Genomic DNA, 24,956 nt, shown 5'->3' with positions numbered 1-24,956 from the left:
AATCTGGAGTTACTGGAACTCTTATAGACTGCTTATGCTAACGTAAACTTGTGTAGTGATTATGGAAAACAATTTGGCAACTTATTAAAAAGTAGGATATACATATATTACTTACCCAGACATTCTACTTCTATGTATTTACCCACAAGAAATGAAAGCGTACATCTGCACAATGACTTGCACATGAATATCCATAGGAGCTTTATTTGTAAAGGCCCAAATTGGAAACAACCCAAATATACAACAACAATGACTGGATAAATGTAATATGCTATATCCATACAATGGAATACTATTGAGAAATAAAAAGGAATGAACTATTGATACATAAAATCCCATGGATTAATCTCAAAATTACTATGTTGAGTGAAAGAATCCAGATAAAAAAGAATAACTATAATTCCATTTGTATAAAATTCTGGAAAATGAAAACTAAAGCAAAAGAAAATAGATTCATGATTGCCTGGCACAGGGAAATATGAGGGAGGCGGAATGAATTACACAGGGTATAGAGAAAGTTTTAGGGGCTAGAGATACGTTCATGATCTTTTTATGGTAATGGTTTTATAGGTGTATACATATGTCAAAATGTATCAAATTATATACCTCTACTATATGCAGTTTACTGCACTATCGATTTACAACTTACTAAAGCTGAAAAAAATTACAAAAACCAAAGGAAAAAATAAAGAAATTCTAAAAGAAGAATAATTCAACTTTTTGTTAAAGATGAGAGCTGAGATGATGTTTGCATTCATGATTTCATACTTGTAAAGCACTGGGAACAGCCAAACTTAAAAAGCATTTAAAACACATGCTTACCATTCTTATTATTAAAAAAAATCCTCAGGCACTTTAATTTAGAAATGAGCAACAAAATAGAATAGCTTCCATTTTGTTCGCTTGTGTCAAAGGTGTCCTGCTTTAGGGGACATCAGTGGTTGTCAGGGTAAACTCCTGACAAAGAAGTGGCAGGGTGATGGTGCAATGGCAATCTTTTTAACTTTAGACCTTTTAGCCTCAAGTCTGTTTTTCTAGTCTTCCCTGGCAAGTAACCTAATGTCTTTTAATATATTAATTACTGGCTTAACATAGTAAGAGTGGATTCTAATAACTGCAGCCAAACACCCCCATTAAAACCCCTCAGAAAAAAAATTGCAAAAATGAGACATCTTTTTTTTTTTTTTTTTTTTAGAAACATTGGAATTTGCTTTTACTCTTTTGTTTTAGGGAGAGAGGGAATCTTTTTTTTGGGGAGGGGGAGGGGAAAGAGAGGGAGTCTTTACTTAGCTAAACATTTAATCAACAGGCTTAAAGACATTTGTATAGTCTGTACCTCCCCCTACTTAATTTTTTTTCATTGTTACTTTACATAGAAATCTATATTTGGATTAAAATAGAGGCATGTGGGTCGGGTATTCACTGGATTTTTCATGAAAAGATTTTGGGTTCTTGAAGTGTAGTGATTTTGGGAGTAGTGGAGAGGTGGTAAGGATGGATGAACTTAAATGTAAATGATATTAATGAGAACATAAATAACATAAATTATGACACATCTTGATTTTATTGTTTGTTTAAGATAATGTCAGATGTGACTGGTCTATTGAACATCACATACCAATTTTAGGCAAATGAGTTTTCACTTGATTGGGAAGTTTTGCTTAAAGAGGTAACCTGATTTTCATACTCAATTTTCATTTTAAGGATGATGCCTTTGGGCAACAGATACCCTTAGTGGAGGTTAGAGCTATGTGTACTGACACAGAATAGTATTTGTGACAAGTCTTTAAAGCAAAGGAGTAAGACAGAGTAATGTGGATAGTATAACGCCACCTGTATGTTATTTGTATATATATATATGATATTACATTATTTATTTATTAGAGAAATTGAATCAGAGAGCGTTTGGACTTTGGCACACTAAGCACAGTGGAATGCTGGGGTGAGATACTCACTGAAAGCACAGAGTCTGGATAAAAGTTTTTATAATAGAAAGGGAGAAGACCTACACAGCCTCTTCTGTTGCTAAGCTCCAGTAATATTGGCTGCCAGGTGTATATATGCCTGGCAGAAGATAAGAGACCAGTTCCTAAGAAAAGATCTATGAATATTGATATTTGGGGGTCTCCTCAAGAAAAGTCTGGATTTCTGAATAATCACTCTGAGTTAGCTTTTTATTGTTTCACTCTAAAATATCTCTAGACATGTTGCTGTCCAGTTTTCTCCACACTTGAAGAGACTGTCCTTTTCTCATCGGATATTATTTCCTGCTGTGTCAAAGATTAACTCATCATATAGTTGTGGGTTTATTTCTGGATTTTCTATTCTGTTCCATAGGCCTCTGTGCCTATTTTTGTGCCAGTACCATCATTACAGCTTTGTGGTATAACTTGAAGTCCAGAATTGTGATGCCGCCAGCTTTGCTTTTCTTTTTCAAGGTTGCTTTGGCTATTCAGGGTCTTTTGTGGTTTCGTACAAATTTTAGGATTGTTTCTTCTAGCTCTATAAAAAATGCTATCCGTAGTTTAATAGGGATTGCATTAAATGTGTAGATTGCTTTGAGTAGTATAGACATTTTAACAATATTTGTTGTTCTAATCCATGAGCATGGAATGTCTTTCCATTTCTTTGTGTCCTCTTCATTTTCTTTCATCAGTGTTTTATAGTTTCAAAGTACAGGTCTTTCACTTCTTTGGTTAGGTTTATTCCTAGGTATTTTTATGGTTTTGGTGCAAATATAAATGGGATTAATTCCTTGGTTTCTCTTTCTGCTGCTTCATTAATGGTGTATAGAAATGCAACAGATTTCTGTACATAAACAGACATTTCTCCAAAGAAGACGTACAGATGGCTAACAGACACATGAAAAGATGCTCATCATCCCTTACCATCAGGGAAATGCAAATCAAAACTACAATGAGATATCATCTCACATCTGCCAGAATTGCTAAAATCAACAACACAGGTATTGGTGAGGATGTGGAAAAGAAGGAACACTCATGCACTACTGCTGGAATGCAAATTGGCACAGCCACTCTGGAAAACAGCATGGAGGTTCCTCAAAAAGTTAAAAATAGAACCACCCTATGATCCAGTAATTGCAGTAGTAGGTATTTACCTAAAGAATACAAAAACACTAATTCAAAGGGATGCATGTACCCCTATGTTTATAGCAGCATTATTTATAATAGCCAAGATATGAAAGCAGACCAAGTGTCCATCAACTGATGAATGGATAAAGAATATGTGGTATCTACATCATCTATATCTATATATCTATCTATATATCTATCTATATCTGTATCATCTGTATCTATTTATACATACAATGGAATATTATTCAGCCATAAAAAGAATGAAATCTTGCCATTTGCAATAACATGGATGGATCTGGAGTGTATAATGATATGTGAAATAAGCCAGCCAGAGAAAGACAAATGCCATATGATTCCACCCATATGTGGAATTTAAGAAACAAAACAAATGAAGAACAACAAAGAGAGAGAGAGAGAAATAAAAAAAACCCAGACTGTTAACTATAGAGAACAAGCAGATGGTTAGCAGAGGAGACCTGGGTAGTGGAATGGTAAAATGGGTTAATGGGATTAAAGTACACTTATCTTGATGAGCACTGAGTAATATATGGAACTGTTGAATCACTATATTGTACACCTGAAGCTAACATATAACACTGTATGTTAACTACACTGGAATTAAAATTAAATTAAAAAAATTAAATAAAAAAAGTATGATAAATATTCCTCCCTAATGATAAGAAAGACAATCATCTTGAGACCATGAGGTCTCAAACAAGTTTGAGAAAAAAGCCAACATACAGAGGATGGAGTAACAGAGAGAAGGAAAAAACCTGAAAAATCATTGACAATGCTGGTCTGTGAACCAAACCAAGAATTGCCCCCTACCCCTGAATCTCCTCTTATATGAGATCATTAAAGCTTTTCATTATGGAGGCTATGTTTCGGGTTTTCTTTCTTTCTTTCTTTCTTTCTTTCTTTCTTTCTTTCTTTCTTTCCTTCTTTCCTTCTTTCCTTCTTTCCTTCTTTCTTTTTCTTTTCCAGTAGAAAGCATCAGGACTAATACACTAGGATTTGGAGTTTCAAAGACCTAACCCCTGAAATACTCAGGGCATAAAGTTTATGCTAACAGATTTAGAAGCAACAGTCAAAGCCAGCTTGATAACAGCTGTTTCTGGGAGGCAGATTGAGAGAGAGAGAGAGAGAGAGAGAGTAAGAAAAAGCTAAGAAATTGGTATTTCCTGGGATGAGGTCCTACTCAGTGCTCAACTCCTGTCCTAATCTCAGGATGGAAAAGGAACAAGAGAAATTCCTGAGAATTTCTCTCATGTCTCCTGAGAGAAGAAAGTAGTTGAGAGAAATCAGGTCGGTTTGTTGTCTGGATCAGGAAGGTGCAGACATTTGAATGTACACTAAATGGAGACCAGGCAGGAATGGGGAATCACAGAGATGCAGTCTGGGCAACTTGGGACCAGACATGTCCCATGCCCTACCTCCACCAGCATCAGTACTTTATAACCTGCCTGGAATCTATACACAACTCTTTAGGGAGTAGGGGAATGGGTAAAAAACCTGATTGATTAACTTTAGTTTCTCACAAAATGAGAGCTAAAAATAGAAACTTTATAAAAATAATAGTGTCCAGACCTGAGATTATGTTTTGACATATATACTCATTACTTAATTAATTTCTGATAATAATGATATAATACCTGTTTTCACACTTAAGAAGCTCACAGTCTAATAAGCAAGACAAGCAAATAAATAGTTAACTCTGATATATGAAGTGTTTGATAGGTAAATATTGAAGATGATATAATAGCACAGAGCTGGAGTGGGGAGTACAGCTTGAGCTCTGTTTTGAAGGACAAAAAACAGTTAACTACAGGTGCTATGGGGAAATGGTGAGTTCTGTTTTGGCCTTGTTTCATCTGAGGGATGACTTTCATTTGTTTAAGATCAAGGAAACTTGGACATGTCTGTATATTAAGAGGAATGAGGCAGCAGAGAAGTAGAGAATGAGGAGAATGGCTACAAATGATGGTCTGAGAGCCCTGGGGAGGGAGAAAAGAGACACAGATCACAGGCCCAGAACTTTGCTTTTGCCAGATAGGAATAGTGAAAATACATACGCACACAGGAAGAGGTGAATAAAGTTAAGAGTGTTCATGCTTGGGGCACCTGGTTGGCTCAGTCAATTAAGCATCTGACTTTGGCTAAGGTCATGATCTCCCATTGGATCCCAGTGTTGGGCTCCCTGCTGTCAGCATGGGGTCTGCTTCAGATCCTCTGCCTCCCTCTCCCTCTGCCTCTCCCCTACTCACACTGTCTTTCAAAAAACTAAATAAACATAAAAAAAAGAGTGTTCATGGTTGATGCCTTTTATTTTATGTGAGAAGTAGAAGTTAAGGGTCATTTTTTTGAGGGCAAGAGAGACAGATCAAGGATTTAAGGAGGGGAGTTACATGGCCAGATTTGTATTTTAAAACACTCTGGTAGAGATTCAAAGAATGAATTAAAGAGAGAAGATCAGAAAACACTGAAGCTGAGAGATCCATTAAGAGATTATTAGAATCATTTGGGGGAAAAATCATGAAGACCTGAATTAAGACTGACAAAAGGGAATAAAAGGAATGGTCTCCATAGATATTTATAGGCCAAGTTATTCTTTTTTTTATTTAAAAAAAATTTTTTTTAACGTTTTATTTATTTTTGAGACAGGGAGAGACAGAGCATGAACAGGGGAGGGTCAGAGAGAGGGAGACACAGAATCTGAAACAGGCTCCAGGCTCTGAGCTGTCAGCACAGAGCCCAACACGGGGCTCAAGCTCACGGACCGCGAGATCATGACCTGAGCTGAAGTCGGCCGCTTAACCAACTGAGCCACCCAGGCGCCCCTAGGCCAAGTTATTCTAAGAAGTGCCTGTTTATACACAAGCAGTGAAGGAGAGAGAGGAAAGGAAGGTGATACCCAGGTCTAAACATTTGGGTTATTTGAAACCTCAGCAGGAAGGAGAGGTTTATGGGAGAAGATAATGAGCTTAACTTTGAACACTGGAATAAAAAGATATTGATAAAGTTGTGGATTTAGACAGAAATTGATGTAGATATAGAAGGCAGTTGGATCTGTGGATCTGTACTTTAAGAGGGATGGTCTGACCCAGAGAGAGAAAGTGAGGAGAAATGTGTTCCATGAGAGTGGTGGTTAAAGCAATGGGTGAAAATGAGATCAACTTGTATGAGTATGTGAAGAAGAGATTTTATGTCTTTGTTTTTAGTCCATTCCTGTAGTTCACCAATTTGATAATCCTGCACTGTCTTCAGTGATTCCTAAATGTGTATCCTACATTTGCACTTTGAGTTAACATTATTTTCTCTCATTTAGTGTTCACAGTAGTCAGGGAAGCCCTGAAAAGCCCACAAAGGCCATGGAACTAAGATCTACTATAAACATGACATGGTTTATTATTATGAATTCATTAGTGATAGTTGTACAGTGAAGGCTTTAAGACTACCAAATAAGTATCTATCTCTTTAGTAGCAGAAGCCTACTATGTTAAGAATGAACATCCCCTTTTGTCAATTCTGACACTAGTTATAGCATAGTGGACAAACTTATGCAATTCCTTGTTACCAATTTTAATACTCTCATTATGAATAGAGTACAACGTTTCAGTTTGTGCTTTAAAATCATCTTACATACGGAGATACATATACATGTGAAATTACCAAAAATGCCTTTAACCCATTTTAATGCATATATTACAGTGCACAAAATGAATGTATTTCCATTTTTCTCTACAGAAAGGCAAACAGTCTTTTTCTTGTAGTATCTCATAAATGACCTTAGTACTGACCCAAATATAACCTACTAATTACCCTCTGTGTACCTTCCAGGCCCTGATTAGTTGTATTTAGCATTTGTGTGAGACTGTGATTCTACTCTGGAAATCTTCCTTATAGCTTGTAATTCCCGGTGGAAAAAAAAATTGCTGTGACCTATACAGTTGGAGAAAAGAAAACACAGCTAAACTCTTCCAAAAGCAGAACAAAGCAATGAAATAACATACCTTTCACAAGGGACTTGGTGTTATCTGAAACCCTATAATCCACATCCCATTCTGCTTCTTCAATAGGTTGGATGATTTCAGTGGGCGGGTTGGAGAACTAATCAATTTTGAAACAGCATCTGCAAAAATAGATAATGTTCATCTAAAGGGCAACCTAGTCATAAAGCCCCACTGGGATGAGTAAATAAACACACGTCTTTGTATAAGGGGGATCCCCTAGATGGAACTGCAATGCAGTATTGGCAATGTGGTATTCCATCAATACCATCAAAGGAATTTATCAAGCACCAACATTAGGATGAACTATGTGATTAAACTGACATGGTTCTTGAACTCCTAGACTTTATAATGTATTCTAACTTCTGCACCCATAATGGAACACTTAAAAACCTAGATCTCACTGGCTCCTAATCTTTTCTCCCCAATTTCTTTTCTCCTATGTGTCCTATGCTAGTGAAGGAATCCAAGGCATCCAAGATTCCTCTCTGTCACTTCCTGTAGCCAATTCATCTTTAAGGCTTATTGGTTCAACCTCCTAATTATGTTTTGAACCATTCATTTCCCCTTTCCTTTATCTCTATAGCCATTGGCCTCTTTACTATAACTACTGCAATATCAGTTGTCCTGAATCCTCTTCTCCCATCTATTCCCACACTGCCACTGGAGTGATCCAACTTTCAAATCTTGGTATATCACTCATCTGTTCAAAACTCCACAAATGTCTCTATTCATTTACCATCTACTTTCTTGATATTCCTACTATTTTTAAGTCTCAATTCAAATATGACTTTTAAAGGATTCTCAGAGTTAGTCACTATTCATTTAGTCAATATTTATTAAGCACAAACTTCATGTCATACATGGGGCTAGCATTGGAAATAGAGCAGGGACATAATCCTGGCCTCACAAAGTTTACAGTGGTAGGAAAGACAATGAAATAACATGAAGTATGATGAGTATGGTGAGGAACTAATTTGGGTACACATAATAAGAAGAGAGGGGCGCCTCGGTGGCTCCGTAGGTTAAGCATCTGACTTTTGATTTCTGCTTAGGTCATGATCTTGTGGTTTGTGGGTTTGAGCCCCACATTGGGCTCTGCAATGACAGAGCCTGCTTGGGATTCTCTCTCTTTCTGTCTCTCTGCCCCTCCCCACCTCTCTAAAAAATAAATAACTAAACTTAAAAAAAAATAAGATAGAGCTCTAGGGATCCCTGATATTTATGGTGTAGAGGAAGTTCTTCAAAGAACTGGCCAATAAGGTGAGAGAGAATGTGTTGCCTTGCAAAGCCAAAGAAAGAAAGTATTTTAAAAAGAAAGAATGATTAAGGATATCAAATTCTGACAAGAGGTCTAGCATATAAGGACTGAAGATTACCTTGGAATTTAGCAGGGACACTTGAAAGCAACTTTGGGGGAGTGGTGGCTGCAAGAGCTACCCTAGAATGAGTTGAGGAATAAGAAGTAAAGAAATGGAAACAGCAAATGTCAAAATTTGGCTGTGATGGAGAGAGGAAATTTGGTTAAATGGGAGGGAATTGAGGGTTGAAGAAGACATCCCTGAAAAGTTCCATGTAATTTGTGAGTATCTCATAATAGAAACAATTATCATCTTATATAATATTGCTTAGTTTTCTATTCCAACACTAAAAAGCAAGACATGCATCCTTCTATCTTTATATCTCCAGCTCCTGGCACAGGTGCAGGTACAAATAAGCACTCTAAATATTGGTTTAATAGCTGATTATCTAAATGAGTGATTTGCTTTAACCCAAATATGAGATTCATTCTTCAATTATCATCTTCTCTGACTTGTCTCCACATTTCTGTCAACTTCCCTTCCTGACTTGTAGTCACAAGAGTCCCACAAGCTTCAGGCCTTGGACCCCTGTTCTCTCCTGTGTATGCTCCTTCTCTAGGAGCTCAACTCATATGGTTTCAGCAGCTGAATCCCAAATCTATCCCTCAACCCTATAATTTTACCTTTCTAGCTACTTCAGGGTCCTTGATGCTTGACTGCTTCACCAGTGCCTGGAACTTACCACATATGCAACTGTACTCATTACTATTCCCCCCTTTAAGTCAGCCAATATATTTTTCCAATTTTACGAAGACTTTTTACCTATAGAGATATTTGAACGTTGTTATGTTATGAATGCTGTGTTCCAATCCTTACTTGTTCAGATGTGCTTATACATGGCTAGATCCAAGTATAGACATTCCATTCTCAAAAAGGGCAGTCTTCTACTACCCCAAAATAATATGGGCATTATTAATAATGTTCCATCAACACTGTATACTAGATGTTTGCTTGACAAATTACAACTCTAAATTCCTGGCCCAGTGTTTCACCTGTGGAGTAGACAAGCTGTTGACATGGTTATCTACTATGAAATAATCCACCAACAGCAACATTAGATAATTTATAGCTTTCATTTACTTTTCCTAGTCTTTAAACTGAACTGGTTAAAGTCTTAGAGTCATGGGCTAAAACTAAACAGTCTTAACATATAGATACCTTGCCTGCATCATAATATTTCTGCAAAAATTTAGATAGAGAAAATTTCTCTGAACAAAGCAGTTAAAATATTCATTGGGAATATTTGCTTCTTACTCATGTGATGCCACTTTTATTGTTTTTTAAAATTTACATCCAAGTTAGTTAACATATAGTGTAATAATGATTTCAGCAATAGATTTTAATGATTCATCAGTTACATATAACACCCAGTGCTCATCCCAACAAGTCTCCTCTTTAATGTCCCTTGCCCATTTATCCCATCCCCTTACCCAAAACCCCTCCAGCAACCCTCAGTTTATTCTCTTTAAGAGTCTCTTATGTCTTTTCTCCCTCCCTGTTTTTATATTATTTTTGCTTCCCTTCCCTTATGTTCATCTGTGTTGTATGTTAAATTCCACATATGAGTGAAGCCATATGATACTTGTCTTTCTCTTACTAATTTCACTTAGCATGATATCCTCTAGTTCCATCCACATTGTTGCAAATAGCAAGATTTCATTCTTTTTGATTTCCAAGTAATATTCCATTGTATATCTGTATATACCACATCTTTATCCATTCATCTGTCGATGGACCTTTGGGCTCTTTCCATACTTTGGCTATTGTTGATAGTGCTACTATAAACATTGGGGTGCATGTGTCTCTTCGAATCAGCATTTTTGTATCCTTTGGATAAATATCTAATAGTACAATTGCTGGGTTGTAGGTAGTTCTATTTTTAAGTTTTTGAGGAACCTCCATACTGTTTTCCAGAGTGGCTGCACCAGTTTGCATTCCCACCAGCAGTGCAAAAGGGTTCCTCTTTCTTTGTATCCTTGCCACAATCTGTTGTTGCCTGAGTTGTTAATGTTAGCCATTTTGACAGGTGTGAGGTGATATCTCATTGTGGTTTTGATTTATATTTCCCTGACGATGAGTGATGTTGAGCATTTTTTCATGTGTCTGTTAGCCATCTGGATGTCTTCTTTGGAAGAGTGTCTATTCATGTCTTTTGCCCATTTCTTCACTGGATTATTTGTTTTTTGGGTGTGGAGTTTGGTGAGTTCTTTACAGATTTTGGATACTAACCCTTTATATGATATGCCATTTGCAAATATCTTCTCCCATTCTGCCAGTTGCCTTTTAGTTTTGCCGATTGTTTCCTTCACTGTGCAGAAGCTTTTTATCTTGATGAGGTCTTTTTATCTTGGTAAGTTTATTTTTGCTTTTGTTTCTCTTGCCTCTGGAGACATGTTGAGTAAGAAGTTCTGTGGCTGAGGTTAAAGAGGTTGTTGCCTATTTTCTCCTCTAGGATTTTGATGGTTTCCTGTCTTATGTTTAGGTCTTTCATCCAATTTGAGTTTATTTTTGTGTATGGTGTAAGAAAGTGGTCCAGGTTCATCCTTCAGCATGTCACTTGTCCAGTTTTCCCAACACCATTTGCTGAAGAGATTGTCTTTATTCCATTGCATATTCTTTCCTGCTTTGTCAAAGGTTAGTTAGTTGGCCATATGTTTGTGGTTCCATTTCTGGGTTCTCTATTCTGTTCCATTGATCTGAGTGTCTGTTTTTGTGCCAGTACCATACTGTCTTGATGATTACAGCTTTGTAATATAGCTTGAAGTTTGGTTCAAGCTATATTACAGGTTTGGTTTTCTTTTTCAGGATTGCTTTGGCTATTCAGGGTTTTTTTGGTACCATACAATTTTTAGAATTATTTGTTCTAGTTCTGTGAAGAATGCTCGTGTTACTTTGATAGGGATTGCATTGAATATGTAGATTGCTTTGGGTAGTATAGACATTTTAACACTGTTCTTTGAATCTATGAGCATGGAATGTTTTTCCATTTTTTGGTGTCTTCTTCAATTTCTTTCATAAGCCTTCTATAGTTTTCAGTGTATAGATTTTTCACCTCTTTGGTTAGGTTTATTCCTAGGTATTTTATGGGTTTTGGTGCAGTTGTAAATGGGATCAATTCCTTGATTTCTCTTTATGCTGCTTTATTATTGGTGTATAGAAATGCAACAGATTTCTGTGCATTGATTTTATATCCTGAAACTTTGCTGAATTCATGGATCAGTTCTAGCAGGTTTTTGGTGGAGTCTTTTGGATTTTCCATGTAGAGTATCATGTCGTCTGCGCATAGAGTATCATGTCATCTGTGAAAGTCAAAGTTTGACTTCTTCTTTATTTGGATGCCTTTTATTTCTTTATGTTGTCTGATTTCTGAGGCTAGGATTTCCAATACTATGTTGAATAACAGTGAATGTGAAAGCACTTTTTAATGAGCCAGGCATATTGCCTCTATATTAGATAACATAAAGACAAGCAATGTTTCATATATAGATCATATAATTTTTATCAGGATTATCTAAGGTTATCTAGAATCCATCATTTTATTTTATTTTAGCTAAATGTTATCTGAAAGAGGAATTTAATAATTATCCTAAAACTTAAGATAGTCTTTTTTTTTTTTTTTTGAGAGAGAGAGAGAGAGAGAGAGAGCGCACACACAGGCATGAGCAGGGCAGAGCGGTAGAGGAGAGAGAGAATCCCACTGGGCTTGACCCCAAGACCCTGGGTCATGAACTGAGCTGAAAACAAGAGTCTGATGCTCAACCAGCTGAGTCATCTAGGCAACCCTCATAAAACTTAAGATATTCTTTCAAAAGTTTCCTCATTTACTCTGGTTATGTATAGTTTGCAGATAATTCATATTTAGACAGAAAATAATCATTGTTCAATGGGGGGTTTATTGACATACAGTTTAAGTTTACATGTATTAAAATTTTTCAGCCTACTCTGATCAATTTAGAAATAAATTCTTCTGTGCTGGTTAAGTCTTCTGGGACCAAGATAGAGTTTGAAACACAAGAAATATGCCAGTGAAAGATAAAAGGGACCTGGGCATAGGCCAAGTTTAAATGTACTATATAAAAGACAGAGGACATGCCAGTTATCCAGATCAAAGAATTTGGAGAGAAGGAGCCAGTAAAGATTATGCAGAGGCTAAAGCCACCCCTTGGCAGCCATTGACTTAGGCACAGAGTGGTTGTTCAATTAATACTAGCTCATTTGAAACTTAGTTGACCAACAGCAGAGTTAAACATATGCAAGGTTACATGTAGTCTCTTCTGCATCATAAAGCACTTTTGAGCACTCTCAATTTAAAGAAGGCAATCTGAGGCACAATTCTTGGATGGAGCCAGGAACAGAGCCCAGAGCGCTTGCCCTCCAGTTGGTGATCCTAACCCAGTGCATTTATTCTCCTCCCTATCCCCCTGCTCTAAGCTTGATATGTGTTGAATACACTCAGTAGTTCTCAACATGTTTTTTCCTTACAGTTCTTTATTAGCAACATTCATTTAGGTTTTGGACTCTTGTCAAATGTAATGTGAATGGAGTCCAGATGCCTTTTCTGAACTCAACAGAACAAGAGGAGAGTCACAGAGCCCATCTTGCCACAATCAAAACTAGTGCTTACAACAACACCCACTGTTGGTGACAGGCTGTGTGGAGCAGGGCCAGTGCTGATCTAGCAGTATATGCCAGCTCAATGAGTCAGAAAAATGTTTTAGATGTGCCAGGTTGTTCAGAAATCCCCATCAGTTCCTGGGCAGAATAATTGCTGTGTTCCCCAAGAGCAAGGAATTGAGATGAGACGAAGCAACATCCCTAGGATGGCGTATGTCATTTACATCTCTTGCTGGCAACAGAGGACTACTGTTTTTAAAAGGGTACCACAGACTTTCATGAAGGGTTGCAAAGGCTGGGGTCGCTAGCAGCAATTCAAATGTACAAAGATAGAGGAAGAAACAATTGTGGGTAAGATTTCAAGGCAGACAAAAGGATTAACAGCAAAAGGATTCAGGGTGTAGGGGGACGGATGATTATCATTTGCTGTGGGTTTAGCAACACTGACATGTTTTTATGAATATTTACAGGAACATTTGGAAGCTGTGTCTTTTGCCCACACAGCCTCCACCCCCAGCCCTCTTGGTAGGAACTGCACCATATTTAATGAGGCCGGGGGTGGGAGGGGGAACCAGGTCCTCGTTGCCTTCAGGTTGCCATCACTGTGCCTAGTTGCCAAGACTGCTGTGGGCAAATGGAAGCGAAGAAAAGTTCAAAGAAGAGAAGCCAGGCTTGGATTTCTCTGCTTGTAATGGGAAGCCTGGTGATTAAAGTGAATGAGAAGTGAAAGAAATGGTAGTAAAAAGACACGGAAGGGATGAAGGGAGAGTCTCAGAAGATCCATTTTGATGCCAATGTTCTTGCCTTCTTCAGTAAAGAAGCTTATCAGCATCTCTCCATAAGTTAAATGAATCATTAACAAAATCACACCAGTTCTCAATTTTGACAAATCTGCCTCCTATCCCTCCTGACTCCTGCAGTCTGGCATTAGTTCACTTCATTCTACTACAACCTCCACCAGAGGAGATTTCTTTCCACCCTGATTTCCCAAATTTCTATCCCTTTCAGTATTTCTCTAAGTATGTATTTAGGTAGAAGAGAGCAGCAGTCAAGAGCACAGACTTTGAAACTACACTGCCTGCATTCTAATCCGAGGCCTAGCAACCTGGGAAAGTTGCCTGGTCTCTTTAAAGTTCAATTTCTTTATCTGTAAAGTGGAGTTGATGATAGATAAGGTTCACCTTCAGTGATAAAGCAAGGAAAACACTTGGAACATAGTAAGAATTCAATAAATGTTAGTGTTATTATTACAGACCATCTTCAACTTCCATACAACAGTCATCTAGCATATGACTCATGCTTTCATACATCATACATTGATACTCCTAAAATGCTTAATATCAAACATCAGCTGACTCACTATGTTGTCTAGTTAATCAGGACAGTTGACTACCAGCTAGTAAGAGAGGACAGGAAGTTGCAATGTATAGACACCTGTGGCAGTATTAACCCCTGAGCTGATGCAAAGCAAACTTTCTGGCAGATCTATGTTGTCTCTTCCAGTCAGATGCCATAATTAGTCAACTAGAAAATCATGATTGTGTTTCTTTTCTAATAAAGTTATTGTTTTCTGTAGCATTAATATTCACATTGTTCTGAAATTTCAGGATAATGTGCTTTCATGTGAGTTTTTTTGTTGTTATTCATTTTGCTGTTTTCCACCTTTAGACTTACTTCAATTTGGAAAAATTTCTTGTTTTTTGCAATTCTACTCTACTATTTTCTCTGTTCTTTTTTTTTTTATTTAATTTTTAAAATGTTTTATGTACTTTTGAGAGACAGAGACAGTGTGTAAGCGGGAGAGGGGCAGAGAGAGAGACACACAGAATCCAAAGCAGGCAGGCTCTGAGGTGTCAGCAAGAGCCCTACACAGGGCTCAAACCCACGAGCTGTGAGATCATGACCCAAGCCGAAGTCAGAAGCTTACCCAACTGAGCCACCCAGGCATCCCTGTTCTTTCTTTTTAAACTTAGATACAGACCTCTTGGATCAGGCCTCTAATTTTTTTTCATTTATTTCCTATTACACATTTCTTTGTCATTTTATTTTCTGGGAGATTTACTTTCTGGGGTATTTTATTATTTTTGGTACAACTGTAAACGGGACTGTTTTCTTCATTTCTCTTTCTGCTGCTTCATTATTAATGTATAGAAATTCAATGGATTTCTGTACATTGATTTTGTATTCTGTGACTTTACGGAATTCATTTATCAGTTCTAGTAGTTTTTTGGTGGAGTTTTTCAAATTTTCTGTTTATAGTATCATGATGTCTGTAAATAGTGAAAGCTTTACTTCTTTCTTACCAATATGGATGCCTTTTAAATTTTTTTTGTTGTCTAATTATTGTGGCTAGGACTTCCAGTACTATGTAGAATAACAGTGATGAGAGTGGACATCCTTGTCTTGTTCCTGGCTTTAGGGGAAAAGTTCTTAGTTTTTCCTCATTTATTATGATATTAGCTGTAGGTTTTCATATAAGGCCTTTATTATGTTGAGGTATATTCCTTCTAAGTCTACTTTGTTGAGGTGTTTTGTTTTTTTTTTAATCATGAATGGATGTTGTGCTTTGTCAAATGCTTTGGCAAATGATCACATAGTTTTTATTCTTTCTCTGAATGATGTGTTGTATTATGTTGATTGATTTGCAAGTACTGAATCACCCTTGCAACCCAGAAATAAATACTACTTGATAGTGAATGATTTTTTCAATGTATTGTTGGATTTGGTTTGCCAATATTTTTTTGAGGATTTTTGCATCTATGTTCATCAGAGATATTGGCCTGTAGTTCTTTTTTTGTGGTGTCTTTATCTGGTTTTGGTATCAGGGTAATGCTGGCCTCATAGAATGAATTTGGAAGTTTTCTTTCCTCTTCTATTTTTTGGAAAAGTTTGAGAAGAATAAGTATTAATCCTTCTTTAAATGTTTGGTAGAGTTTCCCTGTGATGCTGTCTGGTCCTGGATCTTGGTTTATTGGGAGTTTTTTGATTACTGATTCAATTTCATTACTGGTAATTTGTTCAAATTTTCTATTTCTACCAGTTTCAGTTTTTGTGGGGTATATGTTTCTAGGACTTTGTCCAATTTGTTGGCATATAATTTTTCATAATTTTCTCTTACTATCATTTGTATTTCTGTTGCGTCAGTTGCTATTTCTTCTCTTTCATTTCGGATTTTGAGTCCTCTCTCTCTCTTTTTTTGATGAGCCTGCCAAAAAAATCAATTTTGTTTATCTTTTGAAAGAACCAGCTTCTGGTTTTATTGATCTGTTCTATTGTTTTTCAGTTTCTATATCATTTATTTATGCTCTAATGTTTATTATTATTTCCTTCCTTCTGCTGGTCTTAGGTTTTGTTCATTCCTATTTTCTAGCCTTCTTAGATTAAAAAGGTCAGTTTTTTTGAGATTTTTCTTGTTTCTTGAAGTAAGCCTGTATTGCTGTAAACTTCTCTCTTAGAACTGCTTTTGCTGCATCCCAAAGATTTTTGGACCATTGTGTTTTTATTTTCATTTGTTTCCATGCAATTTTTTATTTCTTCTCTGATTTCTTGTTGATGCATTCATTGTTTAGTAGCATATTATTTAGCCTCCATGTATTTGTGCTCTTCCAGATTTTTTCTTGTCATTGATTTGTAGTTTCATAATGTTGTGGTCAGAAAGGATGCATGATATGATTTTGATCCTTTTGAATTTGTTGAGACTTCTTTCGTGGTCTAATAATGTGATACTTTCTGAAGCATGTTCTGTGTGTACTTGAAAAGAATGTGTATTTCACTGTCTTAGAATGGAATGTTCTGAATATATCTGTTGAATCCATCTTGTCCAGTGTGTCATTCAAAAACCACTGTTTTCTTATTGATTTTCTGTTTGGATGATCTGTCCATTGATGTAAGTAGGGTGTTAAAGTCCCTACTATTATTGCATTACCATCAATTGGTTTCTTTATGTTTGTTATTAACTGGTTTATGTATTTGGGTACTTTTAGCTTGGGTGCATAAATATTTACAATTGTTAGATCTTCTTGTTGGATTGTCCCCTTTATATAGTGTCCTTCTTTGTCTCTTGTTATGGTCTTTGTTTTAAAGTCTATTTTGTCCAATATAAGTATTGCTACCCAGCTTTCTTTAAACATCCATTTGCATTATAAATGTTTCTCCATCCCCTTACTTTCAATCTACCTGCATTCCTAGGTCTGAAATTAGTCTTTTGTAGGCAGTATACAGATGGGTCTTGTTTTTTAATCTATTCTGTTGCCCTATGTCTTTTGATTGAAATGTCTAATCTATTTACATTCAAAGTAATTACTGATAGGTATGTATTTATTGACATTTTGTTACTCATATTGTGGTTATTTTTGTAGTTCTTCTCTGAGCCTTTATGCTTTTACTCTCTCATAGTTTGCTGGCTTTATTTAGTGATATATTGGGTTCCTTTTTCTTTATTTTTTGCATATCTATTACTGGTTTTTGATTTGTGGTTACCATTAGGTTTGGATATAACATCTTATGCACATAGCAGTCTATAGTAAATTGATAGTCATTTAAGTTTGAACCCATTCTTTATTCCTCTCACCTCAACCCCATATTTAGGGTATATTGTGTCATATTTTGTATCCTTTTGCTTTGTGAATCCCTTGACTGATTTTTATAGATATATTTATTTTTACTGCTTTGCTTACTCGTATTTATGGTCTTTTATTTCCACTCAGAGTTCCCTTTAACATTTCTTGGAAGGCTGGTTTAGTGGTCATAAACTCCTTTAGCTTTTATTTGTCTGAGAAACTTTTTATCTCTCCTTCTATTCTGAATGATAGCCTTGCTAAATAGAATATTATTACCTGTAGATATTTTCCTTTATACTGTGAATAGATCATTCCAGTCCCTTTTGGCCTACAAAGTTTCTGCTGAAAATCTGTTAATAGACTTATGGGGTTTCCCTTGTATGTAACTGTCTTCTTTTCTCATGCTGCTTTAAAATTCTTTATTACTACTTTTTGCCATTTCAATTAACATGTGTATTGGTGTGGATCTTGTTGGCTTGATTTTGTTTAGGGATCTCTATTCTTCCTAGATCTGGATATCTGTTTCCTTCTGCAGATTAGGGAAATTTTCAGCTATTATTTCTTCTTCTGCCTCCTTTTACTTGTCTTCTTCTTCTTGGATCCCTATAATGTTGATGGTCACTGACTTCCCTAAGTCTATTCATATCTTGTATAATTTTTTTTCACCTGCCCAGCTTGATTACTTTCCATTACTGGTCTTGGGGTCACTATATTCCATATAGTATATTTTTTAAATTTCATTTATTGTGTTCTTCATCTGTGATTGGTTCTTTTTTATCTTTTTGTTAAGGATTTCACTGATGTCCTCCACTCTTTTCTCAAGTCCAGGGAGTAGTTTTATAATCATTACTTTAAATTCTCCATTAGGCATATTACTATATCATTTTTGCTGAGTCTCTTGCTGTGGTTTTGTCCTGTTCTTTCATTTGGGACATATTCCTTTGTCTTTTCATTTTGTCTCTCTGTGTCTGTTTCTCTGTGTTAAGAAAGTCAGCTATGTCTCTGGCTCTTAAAAGCAATGGCCTTATGAAGAAGAGGTCCTGTAGTGCCCTGCAGTGTGGTATACCATGTTCCTCAGAAGCTGGTAATTCAAGGGGTGTCTCCTATGTGTGTTGCATGCATAGGTCATCGTCCTGATCAAATTTTCGTTCAGTCCAGCTGCATACAGAGGCTCTCTTTGCCTGTTGTGGCAAAGTGTTAGGTCTCCAGATGGGGTGGAGCATGCGATTTTAACAAGGTGTGACTCAGGCTTCAGCAGTGTCAGCTGCCCCCCCACCACCATGAGGACTGAGGCTTAACAAAGCATGCAGGTCAGGAGACAAGGTGTTGGCAAGGTTTGCACAGGTCTTCTGGGGGAGGAGGCCCACAGCACTGGGTCTGAGGCAAAAGTGACTGGGAAGAGTGGATCCACCAAAGTGTGAGGGGGTGAGGCTTGATGTAGAAAGTTAGATAGTGAATGCTGGCGTAGAGGTGGCTCCTGCAGTTGGCCATGTGTTTATGCTAGGAGATGGGGAAGGGAGATGGTGCCAGCCAGTTCCTTTGTTCCTGGAGAAGTTCCTCAGCAGTTCCTGCCACTCCATGATGTGCTCCAAAATGAGTCAACTCCTCTCCCTTCTGTATGTCCCAGGTATTTTTCAAACTGCTGCTTCTAGGCTTTATCTCCTCAGACTGTTGTGTTGTCTCTTTAAGGGTGGGGACTCTGCTTCCTCTCACCCTCTGGGCTCTTCCAGATCTGAGTCCACTGACTTCTAAAATCTCAGGCTTTAAGTCCTGTTGGTTGTAAGAACTCACGAAATTCAGCCCCTCTCACTTTCAAAGCAAAATGTTATAGGGGGTTCATCTTCCCCATGTGGATTCTCCAGTTTTATAATCTATTTCTCTCCCTTCTCCATGCCCCTGGATCTCCCACTCCCTGCCCTTCTTACCCACTCTATTTTTAGTTGTGGAGTTTGTTCTGCCAGTCTTTGGGTCATTTTCTGGGTTATTTATGCTGATGTGTTATCTAGTTGTATCCATGGGACAAGGTGAGCTTAGGGTCCTCTTGCTGTCATTTTCCCAACTTTGCCCTCAATCTCATATTACACTTTTAGAATAAGAAAATAAGATACTGGAAGACCAAGTCATTTATGGTGTGGTATGTAAACTGTTTCCAACTCTAGCAAACAGGGAAATTAAATGATCAGGGCAATTTCAATATAATAAATGACAGTAGCATAAAAAATATTTCTATATTTGTCCTAAATTTGGAAGTTATGTATGAATGACATTATTTAGTTGGCTTAAATAAAACATCTCTGCAAAATACACATATTAATCACATGCTATATATATACTGGTAATACATAATAGTCAACAAAATCATCAAAGAAAAATTAAAAATAAGGGTAAGAACTTGTCCAATATATAATCCCAAAGCTTAATGCACTAGAAACTCATGCTTCTGTGTAAAAGTTCAAATGTCGTATTTTAGCTAAGATGATACTACACTGGTTTTCTGGTGAAACCTTTTTCTGCACCTTCTGCATCACCCTACTTTGGTTATGATAAACTCAACCCCACTTTAGCTCACTACAAAGCATTTTATTTACATTTTTTATATCTCTTAGACTCATCTTTACCTCTCTGATTATAAACTTATAGGTTGCCAGGCCAGGTCCTATAGCATCCAAGAATCAAAGCGTCTGTCTTCATAATCATGTCGAATCCCTGGATAGCTGTATATTTTACTCCAGAAGGAGGAGATTGTTTATATCTGGCTCTCATCCTTCCTTAGTTTGCATTATAACCAGAAAATTATGTATTCTTGAGTTGAACCAGCTCACAAAATAACAAATGAGTAATGATACTTGGCTCTTGTTTTCCTTTTTTAATTTTAAAGGACATAATGTGTGTTATCTCAGAGAATGTCAGTTTGCTGATTCAAATTTGGCCATGTGGTTGAATCCAGCTGCCCTTTATAACTCTACTTTTTATATATTTGAAATTTCTTTCACATTCCAAATAGTATAAGTGAATGCATTTTCAAGGCCAAAATTGGCATTCCTCTTGGATTTTTGTTGAGAACTATTCCACTCAGAATGAACTTCTTTAGGCCATGACCTTTTTCTTCCCATACTCCACAGCCTTAAAATCTGAGGCATATGGGATCTCTACATATTACCTGCCAAGGAGATTGTCTAGCTAAAAATGAATTCAAATGCGTGTATTTTTATAAAGTTTCAAAAATGAGCTTTCATTTATTGGATTTCTACAGCACCTTTCTCCAAAGACTCAATGTGTCTTAAACACGCTACAATATACTTTAAACAGGTGTTTCCAAATTTGGCATTATATGTGAGAAATACTGCTAAAATTATGAATTCTAACAGTAAATTATTGAAGGAATGAAAGGAAGTTTTAGCAGCATTTAAAAATTATATATATATATATATATATTTTTTTTTTTTTCCAGGCTTGTTAGCTCTGTCAGAACCTCTTTCCATGAGAATTTCAGGGTTAGCTTTGAAACAGTGAATGTTACCTATAAATACAGGCACTTGACTGTTTTGCAGTTTTCTTGTTTGCAAAGGATCTGATGTTTCCCTTGATTTCTAGAAATACAACAACAGCTATTTTTGTCCAAAAGTCAAGCGACAGACCCAACAGTTCTTGGATGTTTATTAGGTCGGACTTATAGGGGTTCCCAATTCTTTTGCAGTTAATATGCTATTTCTTTTATTTTTGCTGTCAGTGGTGAAGCAAGATTGAGCACAAGGGAGTTGTCATCAATAAGCTCTTATTCCCTCAACAGCAGAGGGAAAAGAGCATGAGGGTGAGGGAGGCAATTACTATCCTTCTCTTCTTAGAGGAGGAAATAAACACATTATAATCTTTAAGTTAGAGGTAATTCAAAAAGTCAGAGTCAGGCAATGCCTTCCAATTTAGAGACATTTTCTCTTTCTTTGCCACTCCTTCTTCAAACTACAACAATAATAAAAGAAACCCCATAATCAAAGAACCAACTCCGACCTCCCCATCCTAGAAATCCCAAATTGTGGGCTTCAGTTGCATTCTGCCCTGTTCTTTTCTTTCTTCTCTTTTTTACTCAGGTGGATTGCTTTCAGCTGGGGCAGTCTTCATTCCACATGAGCTTTGAAATCATATCCCTGGATCTGTATAGAACGGCAGTGGTTCAAAGTATTAGTAGCAGCCTTCCATAGTAATGCTGCCATTAGATCATTATGACTATTCTAAGGTTCTGCCTGTGAGCATGGCATGAATTTTATATTTGGAAATAAAATCCTCCCGGGATACCACAAAGCTGCACGCCAGCTTTGCCCCTTCTTGAAGGCCATTAGGATTGGCTGCCCTGCCTTGGTCTTGTGTTTCGCAGGAATAAGTCCTGCCGTGTTTGTTTCACATAAGAACCCCTTCAATTTGTTTATAATGATCTGAATGATATTATTAGGTGAACAAAGCCACTCAATGGTGACATTTATTAACCAGTCATATCATCTGTGTTTAAATCTCATATTACATTTCAGGGAAATAGTGTGAACCTAACTCCAGCATAACTTTTCTTTGGGGACCATTGCTTTGTATTGAGTTTGAAATAAAATAGAAGAACATAGAGAGCAGGTTTTATTTCCAGGAGAGCATTTCACTTAAGAGGTTTACACTGAGCCAGATTATGTATAGAGGCCCACAGAAATGTAGATGTTGGAAATTTTCAACCTAGTGCTGGCTATAGGTCTTTCTGGATGAGTTAGGGAGTATGGTTCATTTTTAAAAGGGGGTATGGGAATTGGAATGAACAGTGCCATTAAAGTAGAATAGAGGTATAAGGAAATGAATGGAAGAAAATCATGTCTATAAAAATGCAGTCTTTGTACATGAGCTTGGAGAGTGATGGGTTTCTTATAATTCCTCCATGGGGATGAGTGTGCATGTATGGGATAATGCCCACTGTCTGGGAAGAAGGTATGCAGATATCACAGACTATGGTAGGTATGTGGGTAAATTACGATGTAGAGAAATTAAAACATGATTGAAGAATGACAGTCTGTTTATGTGAAAGCAAGAAAGGATGGCATGTGTATATGATTTTGAATAATAATGGAATGATATACTTTAAAAGTTTATTGTGGAAAATCTTAAATATTACCCAAGATTAGAAGGAATAGTATAATGAACCCTCATATACCTATTGCTCAACTTCAACAATGAACTCATGGTCAATCTTGTTTTACCTTTACTTCCCCTCTCCTCTATTACTGTTGTATTAAAGATACCATGTCTTTGCATCCATAACTATTTCTGTATGAATAAAAGATAAGAAATTTTAAAAAATCACAAAAATGATAACATTATCATCCCAATAAAAATAATAATTCCTTACTATCATCAAATATCCAGTCCGCATCCCAATGTCTCTGTCTCCTATTTTTTTTAAATATGAAATTTATTGTCAAATTGATTTCCATACAACACCCAGTGCTCATCCCAACAGGTGCCCTCCTCAATGCCCATCACCCACTTTCCCCTCCCTCCCACGCCCCATCAACCCTCAGTTTATTCTCAGTTTTTAAAAGTCTCTTACGGTTTGCCTCCTTCCCTCTCTTTAACTTTTTTCCCCCCTTCCCCTCCACCATGGTCTTCTGTTAAGTTTCTCAGGATCCACATAAGAGTGAAAACATATGGTATCTGTCTTTCTCTGTATGACTTATTTCACTTAGCATAATACCTTCCAGTTCCACCCACGTTGCTACAAATGGCCATATTTCATTCTTTCTCCTTGCCAAGTAGTATTCCATTGTGTATATAAACCACAACTTCTTTATCCATTCATCAGTTGATGGACATTTAGGCTCTTTCCATAATTTGGCTATTGTTGAAAGTGCTGCTATAAACATTGGGGTACAAGGACCCCTATGCATCAGCACTCCTGTATCCCTTGGGTAAATTCCTAGCAGTGCTATTGCTGGGTCATAGGGTAGATCTATTTTTAATTTTTTGAAGAACCTCCACACTGTTTTCCAGAGTGGCTGCACCAGTTTGCATTCCCACCAACAGTGCAAGAGGGTTCCCGTTTCTCCACATCCTCTCCAGCATCTATAGTCTCCTGATTTGTTCATTTTAGACACTCTGACTGGTGTGAGGTGATATCTCAGTGTGGTTTTGATTTGTACTTCCCTGATGAGGAGTGACGTTGAGCATCTTTTCATGTGCCTGTTGGCCATCTGGATGTCTTCTTTAGAGAAGTGTTCATTCATGTCATGTGCCCATTTCTTCACTGGATTATTTGACAGGAAACCATCAAAACGCTAGAGGAGAAGGCAGGAAAAAACCTCTCTGACCTCAGCCACAGCAATTTCTTATTTGACACATCTCCAAAGGCAAGGGAATTAAAAGCAAAAATGAACTATTGGGGCCTCATGAAGATAAAAAGCTTCTGCACTGCAAAGGAAACAATCAACAAAACTAAAAGGCAACCGACTGAATGGGAAAAGATATTTGCAAATGACATATCAGACAAAGGGCTAATATCCAAAATCTATAAAGAACTCACCAAACTCCACACCTGAAAAACAAATAATCTGTCTCCTATTTTTTATGATTGGTTTGTTCAAACCAGAATGTCAGCAAGATCTGCACATTACCAAATGATTGTTATGTCTCTTAAGAATCTTTTATTTTTTTATTTAAACAATTTTTTATTTATTTTTGAGAGAGAGTGTGTGTGTGCAAGTTAGGGAGAGACAGAGATAGAGGAAGAGAGAATCCCAAGCAAGCTCCACACTGTCAGTGCAGAGTCTGATGCAGGGCTCGAACCCACAGACTGAGATCATGACCTGAGCTGAAATCAAGAATCAGATATCAACTGACTGAGCCACCCAGGTGCGCCAAGAATCTTTTAATCTGTAAGTTATACCTCTATTTTTCCTTGCAATTTATTTATAAAAATTGGGTCATTTTTTCTGTAGAGCTTCCCACATTTTGGATTTTGTTGATTGCATCTCTTTTTTATTTCCTGTGGAATAGTAGTTAGACTAAGAGGCTTGATATGATTCAGGTTTGATTATTTGACAAGAATACTTCATAAGTGGTATAGTGTATTTCCATCAAGAAACACATAATGTGTGGTTTTTATTTTTTGGGATGTAAGCATCAACTGATGCTTATTGCCTAGATCTATTATTGCATTAAGGGTTTGCAACATGGAGTTTTCTTCATTTCTTTGCTAGAAAATATCTATAGTGAGAAACTTTTCTTTAACAACTATTATTTTTCCCTGAGGCATAGTTCTTACAAGAAAGTCAAATTAAATATTTGTTTCTCTTT

The 24,956-nt window shown here is 36.8% G+C and overlaps 1 long non-coding RNA gene across 2 annotated transcripts in view; it reads right to left on the bottom strand.

Annotated features, from left to right (window-relative positions):
• LOC122222419 overlaps nt 1–24,956 on the bottom strand; it is an 85,292-nt gene that overhangs the window by 44,707 nt on the left and 15,629 nt on the right. For both annotated transcript variants that reach the window (XR_006203744.1, XR_006203745.1), the window contains exon 3: nt 7,106–7,224. This is a non-coding gene — a long non-coding RNA (uncharacterized LOC122222419). The remainder of the gene's footprint in view (nt 1–7,105; nt 7,225–24,956) is intronic.

Source organism: Panthera leo, chromosome B3, assembly GCF_018350215.1.
Source record: "Panthera leo isolate Ple1 chromosome B3, P.leo_Ple1_pat1.1, whole genome shotgun sequence".
Lineage (NCBI taxonomy): Eukaryota > Metazoa > Chordata > Mammalia > Carnivora > Felidae > Panthera > Panthera leo.
The sequence above is the reverse complement of the archived record's forward strand: the minus strand, read 5'-3'. Positions and strand labels throughout refer to the sequence as shown.